Below are 14,078 nucleotides of genomic sequence, written 5' to 3'. Positions count from 1 at the left end.
TAACAGAGACATAATCACATGATTTTTATTTTAATTCCACCTTGAGGGGAAAAAATACAATAACTTATTGAAAAATGACTTATACAGTCTGACACCTGATTTCTTTATTTTTGATCATCTATTATATAAAACAGTGAACACTGCTGACCCTCACAGAAGGTAGATCTAGGAGTCTGGTAGCTATTGTAGTAATATTCTTAGAGCTCAGAGAAAAGTGAAGATATTCAAAGTTTGTAAGAAGAGATAAGCTAGGTGGGGAATAGACACAAGATATTAATTATACTTGTAATAAGACTTAACAGAAAGAACAAAGCAGAGTGTAAAAGCAAAAATAAGGAAAAGGATAGAAGTACATTTCCCTAAGATTGAAAACAAAACAAAACAAAAAAAATTCCACCAAAAACGTAAGAGATAAAATATTCACTAAGGACCAGACTAGATGACTGAATAGAGATATTAGATTCACAATCTAATGTTTTTGTTAAACTCCATCTTCAGATACAGTCTAATGATATACTGAATTTTTAGGAATAAAGAAAAAATCCAGTAGGGGTCCAGGCAGGGAGAAAAAGAAAACAATTGTATTTATTCAACAAGTATTTGTCAAGTCCCATGATGTGTTATTGTTCTGAATTTGTTGTCCTGTCTATAAGAAGATTAATACATTCCTACTTGTTCTATGTGACCTGACATGCCTGCCTATGGAGGGAGCATACCTCCCTTTTGATGTCAGCCTTGGCCATGTAACTTCCTTTGGGTAATGGAATATAAGTTGAGGTTATGTGCTGCACTTTAGTAGAAGATTTAAAAGCAAGATTTATATGTAGTTCTGCCATTGTCCTTTCCTTTCTGTGAGGAAAAAATATCCAGATAGGATCTGCTCTATCAACCTGGATTGTGGGATAAAAAAGATGTAAGGAGAGCTATAGCTATGAGTGGAGCCTCAGCCTGCCTGCAGCTGAGACATAATGTGATTGAGAAATAGACTTTCATTGTTTGGAACTATTAAACTTATCTGTTACAGCAGCAGAACTAAACAAAAGCTGACTAATGAAAGTGCCTATGACATTCCAGTTACTCTGCTTTGTGCTTGAAAGGTAGCCAATGTAGATCCATGCCCTCATGGAACTTACAGTCTAGTAAGACATCCTCTGAAACTTTAGATACCCAAAGATAATGGGTCAATATTTATTGGGTTTTAAGACAAAGGCAAAACAAGTATATTATCAAATATGTAATAACTGAGACAACATAGCATTCATATGTTCTTATGGAAAAATTACTTGGAGACATTAATAAGACAACTGAAATATGAATTAAATGTGCTCTAAAGAATGAAGAAATTTGGTTTAAATAGGACTAGTGAAAAGCATTGAAAATATAGGGGCAACTCAGTTCACTCATTCATTCAATAAATATTTATTAAATGCAGGTAACATTTTCCTAAAAAATTCAAGAAAATCAGCTACAAAGTTATTAGAACTAATAAAGGAGTTTCCTACAGTGGCCAGTTACAAAAATATACAAAAAAGACATCATCAACTTTTTTGGTATACTTCTGAATACAGTTAGGAACAAGATATCTGGCATCAAAGTAACAAAATTATATAATACCCAGGAATGCAGTTAACAAGAAATGTGATGCAAAGAAAACTTCACTGAGGTGTATAAAATGAATGAGAAGATTTAGTACTAAGGAGGTATTCATTTTCTCCAAATTAACTTATACATTTAATGTAAGGAAGAAATTGAAGTTCAGAGATCCCAAATAACTTGCCAGAGGCAGCAGTGCCAGCAGAAGGGAAATCAGAATGTGAAACTTAGTCTCTCAAACTGTGTTCCCCTTATGATTTTATATAGAAGCAAACTACTAAGAAGCAAAACATGTATAGTTTTGACTAAATATAACTTTGGACAGTCAAATTCTATGAGGATAGCTGGTGTATGCATCCTGGCTATGTAGGAGAATCATTAGCACAATTCAGGCTTTCCAAGTGGTTTCTTCTCCATCAGTGGCTTCTCCTACTGATAATCCTAAGTTTATCCATCCACACCATTTAGGTGTTGGTAGCACCGCGAAATAAATGCATAAATAAAAGGACCCTTAATCAAAGTTTCAAGCAGTACCCTGACTGGATCTCCAGACTTGAATGCCTTCCCTGATAGATCCCAGGGCAACCACTGCTTCCTTGAGGGATGTTGCTGATTTTTTGCCCTTGTTCTTGGCATAGCTTTTATTATACAGCTTCAGCAACCCCACCCTCCCTCTTCTATGGTTGGCTCTTGATCTTGTAGGATAATCTTGTCTTAATTCACATGCTTATTTAGCCTCACTCTTTGCATTGTCCCCAGTATTTATGTGACCTGGGTTACTTTTAGGCCCAAAAGATGAGAGATTTTGATGCCTGGCGTTCTAAATATATTTTGTACATCTCAAACTGGAGAGTTTAGTTTTCACTGGCTTAATCTTGACTTGAATATAGCTTTCCCCTCACTAAATGTGGAGGCTGAGTTAAAAGAATATGTAAGTGATATCCTTCTCTCTCCCCTTCTACAATAATTTTTAATTAGACACATTTCCTCACTTCCCTTGTGTCTAGGTTTGTGTATGTAATTAAGATCTGGACAATGGGTTGTGTGCCATTTCTGAGATATGTCATTGAAGTGAGGGGTATATTCCCCTTTCTTTCTTCTTCTATGCTGCTGCTTAGAGTATGGATTTAATGATAAGCCATCTTTTATTATGTGAACAAAACATCCTAGGAATGTGGGAGCAAGAAGATAGTAGGAGCCTGGGTCACCGATGGATTTGCAAAAACAGAAATTTCTTACCAGCTTGGGCTTTTATATAAAAGAAAAATAAACTGTTTAGTTTAAGCCTCTGTTATTTTTGTTGCTACATGTAGGCACATTTGTATGTAAACATAACCTCTCTTTCATGTGCATTATGCAGACCTAGCTCATTCACCCCCCAACACTAAGATTCTTTCCCTTCTGGAATACTGCCTTGAAGTATATGTTTGGTTTACTTGATATTCTTGGTTTGGAGAGCTAGCACATCAGTTTCCATCCATCCGTTCTTCACTGACATGCCTAGTCTGCATTTCCAAGATGAGCATGTGCAGAAGATGCTTCCTTATCTCTCTGGGACTTGTGCTACAGGAGTATCTTCCCTCTCCTACACTGTAAGTGCACCCTCTTTCTTCCTATTGCTGTAGCTTTGTGTCTACCACACTGCCCGACTTATGACAGACACTCAAGAAGTGTGTGCTGATATATGAACACCATAGAGGACAAATAAGCAAAACTTGTAATTATGACTCCCATCTCTTTTCTTCATATTATACTGGTCCACAGAAACCTGCATGGGAGTATAGTCCTCTGGGGTCAGGGCAAGTGTCACTGCTACTTGTTGGGTGGCTTGAAAAACCCTCAATGTTGTAACTAATGATGGAGGAAGTGTCAGAATTCATCTTTGGACAAGAGAAGAAAAGCAGCAACGGCCACATTCTGACCAGTTAGCATTGGGCTCAATAAATGAGCTTTTTATTATGGCTTCATTAACATAGAATCTAGTCTTATGATTAGTAAATCACTCTCTGTATAATCTCATGCCATGCTGAATCCAATACAGTGTGTCCCACACTGAATAATAATAATTGAATAATTGAGTTAGTTCTAAATTTTGAGACCTTTTAGAACATATGGTTTATTCATGAAGCAACATAACCAAAGCTTACTTAATAATTAAAAGCAGGCATCTGTATTTCAAATAAAAATTTAGCTATTTTTAAGTATATCTAGATCAATGATTTCTCACTGGGTGAAACCCTAAATCTTTAGAAGCACTTAGAATACTATTCCCTATAATATCTACCAAATCTAGTTAAATGTAAAAGCCCAAGTCTCAGTCACTCTTGGACACAACCTGGGCACTAAAATTTGTGTTTACATAATTTCTGAGTTAAAAGATCCATGGCTTTAATCAGATTTTAGAAGTTCCTGAGTCACTGACTTAAGATAGTTTAGCAGCCCTAGATGTGAATCCACATGTGATGTTTACCAGAGCCATAGATGTGAACAAAGCCTCCCTGCTGCCCTACCAGAGCTCGTTGTCTGAGAAGAGGTCCCAGAAATTATAAAATTGAAATTTGGAGTCAGATGATTTGGGCTTAATGCCTTTTGAAGTTAGTCATTTGCATGGACAAGTCCTACCAAGAGAGAATTGAACCAAAAAAGCCAGGTCCAAGGAAGAAGGAGTTCAAACCCTCATCGTTTTTCACTGGGTGTATGTGGACACTTTCTAACTGCTTCTATGCCTTTAGTCTCTTCTCTTACTGTTCATACTCTGCAGTCTTTTCAGAGTGAACATTTCAAAAGGCAACACTGAAAATGTTCCTGGGGTTTATAATTTGATTTTCTCTGCCTTTGTCAGGTGCTTGTACCCTGTGGTCAAGGCTGGCTGTATTTTGCCTTTCAAACTCTTGAGCATAGTCTTGAGTGCCCTTCTGACCTTGCCTGCCTGAGAAATTCATTCATCCTTCAACTTCCTGCCCAGTTCCTATCTTCCTTGGGTGCATTTCAGAATGCCCACAGATAGATATAGGATGCATCAGTGTGGATCCCACAGTGCCTTGTACAAATCTTAATTAGAGCTGTAATCAGATTTCTGTTATGGTTCATTCTGTCTCCCTTGGATTCTATGACTGTTTTCTGTTCATCATTGTATCTTCAGCACATGAATGAATGGAAAGATCACTGGATAGGGAACTACAGCTAAGTTATTTTGATTTTATTAAATCAGGATTTGTGGAACTTTTGTGGATTGACTATATGGAGCTCCAGAAGGGATGGGGCACATTAAAGCCTTTCTCCTTTTCCCCAGGTACAGTTGCTGTGCTTGAAACATCATAGATACCTAAAAAGAGCATGATTCTTTGTCAGAATTGATGGAAGACATAAAGTTGCAGGAAGGTTCTTTAACTACTAAAGACAAAAGTGGTTTTAAACACTTCTGTCCTTCTGAAACTTTTTCTTAGTTAAATCACTATTTTGATTATGTACAATACATACCAGTTTGTTACAGTATGTCTACAAGGCTTTATCGACATTCTTTTGACCATTCTTCATAATTTGAAGTGATGCTTCATTATGTCTTGAAAAATGGTCTATATTTCAGAGGTTTTTTTTCTTATTCAGTTTTCTTTCATTTTCTTATTCAGAAATGATAAGGGCCTATGCTCCCTTGAGAGAAATTTTAAGTCTAGGACTTTGAGTTTAACATGGCATAGGAAGGAGTCACAATGGTAATTCACATTTTTTCCTAAGTATTTTCTCCTACCCTCTTTCATTATCATAATGAATAATATGCATAGGCTGTGGAGCAGTATCCACCAATCTGCTGCAAAATGAGAAAACAATTGTCATTTATTCTGAAGGTGCTTATACTTAATTGAGGAACTGCTAGCAAATTTTAAGCAAGGGAATGAGAAAAATCAGAGTTACATTTTTGGAAAGGTTATCTGGCAGTGCTGTTCAGGTGGAATCCCATCAGGCCTAGAGTCTGTTATGCCTCCACAACCTGGCCCAGGTCTTGCTCTGGCCTATGGGCCATGACTACAACCTCTATCTTCTCTCTTCATTTAGTGAACAGTTAGACATTTCCCCACACATGTCATACTCTCTCTTCCTGGAGTACCTTTTTCTGTACTTGGCAATCATCTGTCAGGTTTATTTCACCTCTTGGGGGAGCACCACCCCCAGGCTTCCCCAGACTGGACAATGCCCACTATGAGGGTGATTGCTTTCTGCTCTTCTATCACACTGTGTCATAGACATCTCTTGCTGACTCTTCTTGTGGGACTGTAGCCAGGCTGATGCCAGGAGATTCATTCACATGGCCAGCTCTGTGCCCTCTCATGGTAGATTCCATAAGCGAACTAAAAAAATGAATGTGTTGAGATTCCAGGTAAGACAGCCAGTGTGGATGCTAGAGAATCCAGACTTGACTTTAGTGACAATAGGAATGTATGCATTGGAGGCTACCCGATTTTTCAGAGGTAGAGTCATGATAGACACCCCTGACTGGATGTCATGCACAATGCAGAAAAGAACAAAAGTACCAGAAGTTCTGGCCTGCTTCAGAAGACTGCATTTGTTAGGAGTGGAAATATGGGGGACGAAATAACTTTAGAGTGGCATTATAGAAGTGGAATTTAATAAAGTAAATAGTACTGCAACCATTTTAAGATAGGTTTGATTTCTTTTTATCTGAAGCTTCTTTCTTCTGTTGAACCTAAATTTTCAATGTGTAATTTAAACCCAGCTTGATACAAAATTTTCTTCTTTTCTTATTTTAGACTCCTGAATAAATATGTTTGCTTTAAAGGGAGAAATAAAAATTTAAAAGAGTAAACAGTTGAAAAATTAAAATATGAATAATTTACATGCTGACTGTCAGTTATTTTGTTGATTGCTAAATTATGTGTTTATCGAATGCTATGTTTAAATATATCCTTCAGTGTTGCTAAGGGAAACATACTTTCTTAACTGACTTGTGTGTAGAGACTTTATTTTTGTTTATATTGTTCCCACTTTATTTTTTATTTTTTGAAAGAATAATTGTTATTTTTAATAAACATAAAAGTTCATTTTTTAAAATAAAAATGCAGTAAAATGGAGCATGCACAAAGGAAAAAATAATGACCCGAAACCCCATTACCAAGAACAACTGTTTTTAACACTTGGCAAGCATAATTTCAGATATCCTTTGATAGATAGATAGATAGATAGATAGATAGATAGATAGAAGGAGAGATAGATACAGAGATGGAGAAAGAGAGAGAGAAAGACAGAAATAAAAGATTAGGTTCATAGAACACATGCTATTTTTACTGACAATATTAAACATAATCCTTCTCTAATATAGTAGAGATAAATTCACAGTGAAATTAAAGGAGGCAGTTATCTTTTAATTCTCAAGTTGCTTAGACTAAGTTTTATATATAAATGAATACAGTGCCAACTATTGGTCCTTGTTTTACTCTCTTCTCCTTTCATTTTGTGTATAGCTGTCTTTGCTACCAGAAATTCATCCTATAATAGTTTTTGTAAGAGAGGCTCACAGGCCCTGGATTTTCTAAGTTACTGTGTACTAAAGAATGTCTATTTATTGCTTTTATACTTTCTACTTGAAGGTATGCTTGTGGAGTATTTTTCTTTCAGAACATTTGAACTACTTGTCTACAGTTTTCTCACTTTGTATTGCTTTGGCTAAATCTGAAATCAACTCTTGTTTTTTTGTTGTTGTTTTCCTGTTGCAATGCTGGTTTGATATTTCCATTTTAACCTTTGTATTTTGAGCTACAACTCACATATAGAAAATTCCAGAATACACAAAAGGAGTTCTAATACATCCCTTACCTGGATCAAGAAATAGAACATAGCCAGCGCTCTCCATTGTCTTCTCTGTATTTGCAAAATTCTTACATGGAAAGTGGCTTCTCATGGAAGGCTTACCTCCATGTATTTTTTTCACTTTTCTCAGATCTTGTGATAGTAATTCTTTTTCTTTTTTTCTTTTTTTTAGATTTTATTTATTTTATTCATGAAAGACACACAGAGAGAGGCAGATACATAGGCAGAGGGAGAAGCAGGCTCCCTGTGGAGAGCCTATTTCGCTTTATTGTACTCAACAGTACATAAATGAATTCTATCCATGTTGCCATTATGTGGTTGTTTATGTAGTATGGATACAGCATGATACTCCTCTGTATATTACAATTTATTAACTTCTGTTTGATGGATTGAGAAGTGTTTCTAGTTGGGGCTATTGTGAATGATGGTGCTGTCATAAACATTCTAGTACATGTCTTTTAGTGAACATTTTATATATTTATTTGGTATACTTTCCTATGAGTGGGATTGCTGGGTCATAGAATAGACACGTGTGCAACTTTACAGCTATTGTGAAGCAGTTTTCAGAAGTGGTTACACCTACAAGCAGCATATGCTATGAAGGTTTCAGTTTTCCCACAATGTTATCTTTATTTGGTGATAGTTCTGTTTTTCATTTTAGCCATGTTGGTGAATGGGTTTTTAACTAATTTTATTAATTTATTTCCAGTTTCTAAGGGTTTTAAGTCTGGATTTCTAAGGGCTTTAAGTCTGTATCCCTTAGTATAAGACCTCTTTTTTTTCTGGACCTTGGTATCCCATCCTGAATGTTGAAATAGTAGCAAACACATTTCAAGTGGCATATTTCCACTTTTCACTATACATCTAAAATTCTCTTTATATGTTTCTCTAATAGCATGAGTGCATATGTGTGTGTCATTAAGGATCATGATGCAACTTCCCTTCCAAGGAAACTCAACCTTTAGTCTCTGACTTCTTTCTCAAGACAACATGGGGAAGATGGCAAGCAGCACTGCAGGTGGCACAGAACACAGAGCATTTTGTTGGATCATTCTAGAAACACTGATTACTCAGTATCATTAAACAAACTTTAAGTGTGCTATTTTCTTTGATTCAAATTTGACCTAAAAAAATTGCTGGCAAGAGCAGAGTGTCAATGTTAGAGTTTGAATTCACACTATTGCAAATGCCTCCCATTTTCTTTCTGTGCCTTTTATAACACTGAGCATTTTGATTTCCTGAATACTGAGGTGCATAGGGCTATGTGTAGTATCATTTTATACCTTCTGGTTAACCCTCACAGAGGAGCTGTGCATATAAAATACAACTAAGCTATAGAGAGAGCCCATTTGAGGCTCCAAAGAACTGTGTAATGATTATCCTACAGATCCTTCTCAAACGGAAAGAATGCCTCCCAAAGGCAAGCAATCAATCTTCTCCTTGGCACATCCGGAAGCCCTGGGGTTGCACAATGTCAGAAGATTGTTGTTTGATTGTTTCTTGGCTGAAAATGACTCTGGCTATTTATATTTTCCTGCATTCACGTTACTTTCAATGCTCACTCATTGCTATACTGCTACTGACATAGTAACAATAAAGAAGAGTCTACTAAATTTTTGCTTTTTTCCCCCTAAGTAGCAAAATTTATACAGTGATCTCTTTCATGCCTGAAACAAGGAATATTAGTGACTATAGTGACTCAAGATTTCATTCATGGAGGTTCCCTTCCAGAGGTAATTTTGAGTGATGGACTCTAACAATGGGGAGGGCCCAGATCATAAATGCTCACTATCTTGGTCTCTGTATGAAGGAAATGTTCCATCCTTCAAGACCAGAGGGGTAGTAAAACTTTTTATTAGCTGTTTTGGTTACCTGAATGCTAGTTCACTTTTATTTGACCTACCTATGTTGCTCCATCTTCGTCCCTTAGCCAACATGAAGAAATGGGCTACATGGAGAAATTGATGGGTTCATTGTAGGTGTGCACATTGGTAGTGTCCTATTGCAGGGACATTGATGTTGAAGTATTTGAATCCTCTGACTGATTTAGGAATGTTCTCCTGAAGTTTCTATGCTAAATACCCATATGAAAAATTTTTACAAGTCTTAGGCACCTGAACCAGCAGTCTCTCTTGACATTCCTCAGAGGTGGGGATGGAGGTACTATTGACCCCTTTGGCCTGGTCCTCTAATGAACCAGAGGTGGCAGAATGGATGAGAGAAATGGCTATGTGTATTTCCTATGGGGGCCCAGCTTTCTCATGCGATCTCTATGTGTCATATTGACCCCCCTCATGTATTTTTAAAGATGCACTTATTTATTTGAGAGGAGAGAGAGAGAGGGACAGAGAGCACCTGCAAGCAGAGGGAGGGGCAAAGGTAGAGGGAGACAAACAGACTCCCTGCTGAGAAAGGACCCTGACATGGGGCTCCATTTCAGAATCCTGAGATCATGACTTGAGTCGGATGCTTAACCAACTGAGCCACTCAGGTGCCCCTCAAACTGACCTCTATGTTTCAAAGCTGAGACAAAGCTACATGTCAGGATTGTCCAGGAGCTGGGGTACAAGGAAGCAAGGAAGGCTTTGTCTAGCTCTGAGTGGGCTCTGTGTGACTTCAGAAGAGGGATGAGAATACAAACACATGCAGCTAATTAGGCTTTGTGTGAAACATTTGGCTGTGTCATTGTCTGCACTTTTAATATATGGAGTTGCTACTCATGACCTCACTGGAGAAAGCACAAAAGAGAGTGTCTCTTTGGCTACTTTCCTGGAAAAGCACAAGCCCTTCTTTCTCCGGGGCCTGTTAACCAGGCAGCATTAGGGAACACACATGTGACTTCTCATTCCTTTCTATTTTGTGAATGTGGGTGTAGGGGAGCCATAAAAATCTGCTGAGGGAGAAAGTAATGCATCTAAACCTCTTTAATGGGTTGGTTTTATTGTGCTTTGATGAGACCTGCATTGAACACCTGTGCCTCATTCAGTCTTTGTTTATCATATTTCTTAGTTTTCATATTGACTGCATTGTGTATATAATAAACAATTAAGAAAAAAGAGACTGGTATGTAAAATAGTTCTTGATAGAGTATATTGGGGACCTTTTGGAGCTGGACCATAGTAGGATGATAACGCCCTTCGGCTGCCAAGAACATGAAGCAGGTGAGATGGACCAGTGCCAATGTGGGTCCACCCTTAGATTGCCAGGTCACCTGTCAAGAAGTTCACAGTGTACTCCAGGGGAGGAATTGCCCTCAGGAGGCCACAGGTGTGTGAGGATGGCTCTTTATTCATGATGCTCTCTCCCTAGATGCCCATTTCCATCTGAAATGTATTGAAGCATTTTTTCTTCCTGATACCCATGACTACAGGCTGATTGAGCAGGTGAGCCCAACTTACAGACCATAAAAAGCAGAAGAGAGGATGCCTAAGAAATGCAAATGATTTCTAATGAGGGCAGTGGATTAAAGTCACTTTCAAAAACCTGTGTGAATATCCCAAGGCTGTATTAAAATGTCATCCTTTAAAAGAGACATATTTTTAAACTTTGCTGGAGAAAAAAAAATCATAGTTCTTTTGGATCTATTTTTGAATAAATGAGTAAAGAGCAAGTGTGTTCTAGCTTCTAATCTCTCTACGGTTATGGGTAACTGGCCTCCTTCTCTCAGGAAGGGGAGAAAATTCCTCCATGGAATAGTGAATTCCCAAACAACATTTTTCAGTAACACATTCCAGAGAACCAGATTTTGCCTCTTCTCTTTGGTAGGCCATGATCTTTGCCACTTTTGCTAAAAACAGAAGATTGATCCAGCCCAGTCATAAGGTGCAGGCAGTGGGCCAAGACCCTCTTGGGTCTCCACCTCTGATGAATTAGGTAGCTCACTTGGAACAGGTGAGAGGAATACTTGGAGGGGAGGGTACTACGGGGCTCAGGCAGTCCAGAGAGGTAGCCAGCATGAGCCTCTAAATGTAGGCAAATTATTCTGAGATTCTGAAAGGAGTTGATAGAAATATCACAGCACTGCTATAAATTTGATTATTCAAAGACTCAGGCAAGCTGTAATTGTTTCCTCAGATACTACCATAGAGACTGATATAGACAAGGATATAAAGCAACATTCTGCCGTTCCTGGAAGAGGTACCCTGTCATTAAGTCCCAATTTCATCCTTTTATTTAAATTAGCTTTCACCTGTCCTCCTGAATCTTTTGAGCTTGTCTCCCCATGCTGCCCAGATGTCTCTGCCATCAGAGGAAATATGACAGTGCACCATGTTTTATGGTTTCTGGCTACAGCTGCTATGTGGGGCTGCAATTTTGAGATCCAGTTCAGTTTTTTTTACTGGACTTTGTTAGTCTGTTGTGGTCATCTTTTGGTCTCTTCAGCTTCAGATGAACACATGTTACATGAATGCACACATATACACACATATACACAACTGCACACATACATGTATGTGCTTTCCCATTCTCATTTTAATTGGCATTTCCCACATTTAAAGATTGTCTTGCAAGATAAGAAAGGAAAGAGATAGTTAGGAACATTAGACCTACTTGTTATGTAAATGAGAAAAACACTAGAGTAACATGAAATCCAGCTAACATGCATTTATCAGTAGGCACCCCTAAACAAAATTAAAGAATAAAGCTTGCATACCTGTCAGAATAGCTAACATAAAAAAGATAAGAAACAACAAGTATTGGTGAGGTTGTGGAGAAAAAGGAACCCCTGTGCAGTGTGGGTGGGAATGTAAATTGGTGCAGCCACTGTGGAAGAACTTTCATACTTGAAAGTTCCTCAAAAAATTAATAGAAATACCCTATGATTCAGTACTTCCACTACTGAGTATTTACTCAAAGAAAATGGAAACACTAATTAGAAAAGATACATACACCTCTATGTTTATTTACAATAGCCAAGACATGGAAGCAAGTGAAGTGTCTGCCAATGAATGAATGAAGATGTGATATCGATTTATCTATCTATCATCTATCTATCTATCTATCATCTATCTATCTATCATCTATCAATAGAGAGGGAGAGAGAGAGAGAACGGAATATTGCTCAGATATAAAAAATAATGAAAAAAATAATGAAATCTTGCCATTTTCTACAACATAGGTGGAGCTAGAGGATATTATGCTAAGTGAAGTAAGTCAGAGAAAGACATAATACCATACAATTTCACTTATAAGGGGAACCTGTAAAGCAAACAAACAGAAACAGACTCATAAATACAGAAAACAAACTGGTGGTTGCCTGAGTGGAGGGTGGGGAGATGAGCAAAATAGGTGAAGAGGATTAAGAGTTACAAACTTCCAGTTATAAAATAAATAAACCACAGAGAGGGAAAGTTCAGCATAGGAAATGTCATCAAGAACACTGTAATAAAGTTGTATGGTGACAGATTGTAACTATACTTTTCATGGTGAGCATTGTGTGATGTATAGAATTGTCAAACCACTAGTCCTATATCTGAAACTAATATTAAATTGCATGTCAACTATAATTCAATTAAAAACAAAACAAAACAAAAACTTGAAAATGAGGGGATGAAGGTGTACTTACATGTGATTTTAAACAGAAGAAATCAGGGTTGATGCCAAGAGAAGTAAAATTACTTGAAAATATTAAAGGTGCAAAAGGGAACAGTTTAAATGCTAATGGTAAAATACAAAGAAAAATGTAATCAAAATTTTAGGTATCAAATTACAAAAATGTACAAATTAAAAAACAGGGAAGTCAAAAACTCAAATAGCAGGAAGCAATATTTTAAATATTAAGTAGGTAACAGAAGGTAGAGAAATCAATAATATCCTTGGACTTTATTTATGGTTGTATGTGGAATTGTGTCCTATCCAAGGAAGAGTGAATGAAAATATGAATAGAAATTAATATGTATGAAAATAATATAAATTGGGCAGCCTGGGTGGCTCAGCTGTTTAGCGCCACCTTCAGCCCAGGGCCTGCTCCTGGAGACCTGGGATCGAGTCCCATGTCGGGCTCCCTGCATGGAGCCTGTTTCTCCCTCTGCCTGTGTCTCTGCCTCTCTCTTTCTGTGTGTCTCTCATGAATAAATAAATAAAATCTTAAAAAAATATATAAATGATAAACACTGGAGATCTCTTTCTTCTTTCTTTCTTTCTTTCTTTCTTTCTTTCTTTCTTTCTTTCTTTCTTCTTTCTTTCTTTTCTTTCTTTCTTTCTTTCTTTCTTTCTTTCTTTCTTTCTTTCTTTCTTTCTTTCTTTCTTCTTTCTTTCTTCTTTCTTCCGTTTGAATTAAAGCCAATAAAAGGGACAAAACTTTCAGAAAGGTGACTAGAGAAATAAAAAGAAATAGCTATATACTTTATTAAGAATGATCAAGGGAGTGTAATTAGTTATTTATATATGCTTATATACAAATATCAGAAAAAGTAGAATTCAATATCCATACATGCCAATACAGATACATACGTGGATGAAAAAATAATTTTATAAAATAAATAAAATAATTTTATAAAAAACAACTGAGTGTAGGAGAAATATGGAAAACTGAATAGAACCTGAAAGAAATTATGAAAAACATCTAAAAATAACCTCTGGAAAGATGTCAGACCCATATGGTTTGAGGAATGAGTTCTTTCAAACCATTTTAGAACACGCAATTTTTGTGCCATCTGAAA

At 37.0% G+C, this 14,078-nt stretch overlaps 1 long non-coding RNA gene across 5 annotated transcripts in view; it reads left to right on the top strand.

The window, feature by feature from the left end:
* LOC144294171 (uncharacterized) overlaps positions 1–14,078 on the top strand; it is a 227,099-nt gene that overhangs the window by 20,279 nt on the left and 192,742 nt on the right. For 4 of the 5 annotated variants that reach the window (XR_013361612.1, XR_013361613.1, XR_013361608.1 and 1 more), the window contains exons 2-3: positions 10,726–10,799; positions 11,491–11,553. This is a non-coding gene — a long non-coding RNA (uncharacterized LOC144294171). Of the gene's footprint in view, positions 1–5,583; positions 5,969–10,725; positions 10,800–11,490; positions 11,554–14,078 lie in introns of those variants that run through there. The other variant, XR_013361609.1, reaches the window with a different exon arrangement.

Source organism: Canis aureus, chromosome 22 (assembly GCF_053574225.1).
Source record: "Canis aureus isolate CA01 chromosome 22, VMU_Caureus_v.1.0, whole genome shotgun sequence".
Classification (NCBI taxonomy): Eukaryota; Metazoa; Chordata; class Mammalia; order Carnivora; family Canidae; genus Canis; species Canis aureus.
Note: the sequence above shows the minus strand (reverse complement) of the source record. Positions and strands in the feature narration are given on the sequence as shown.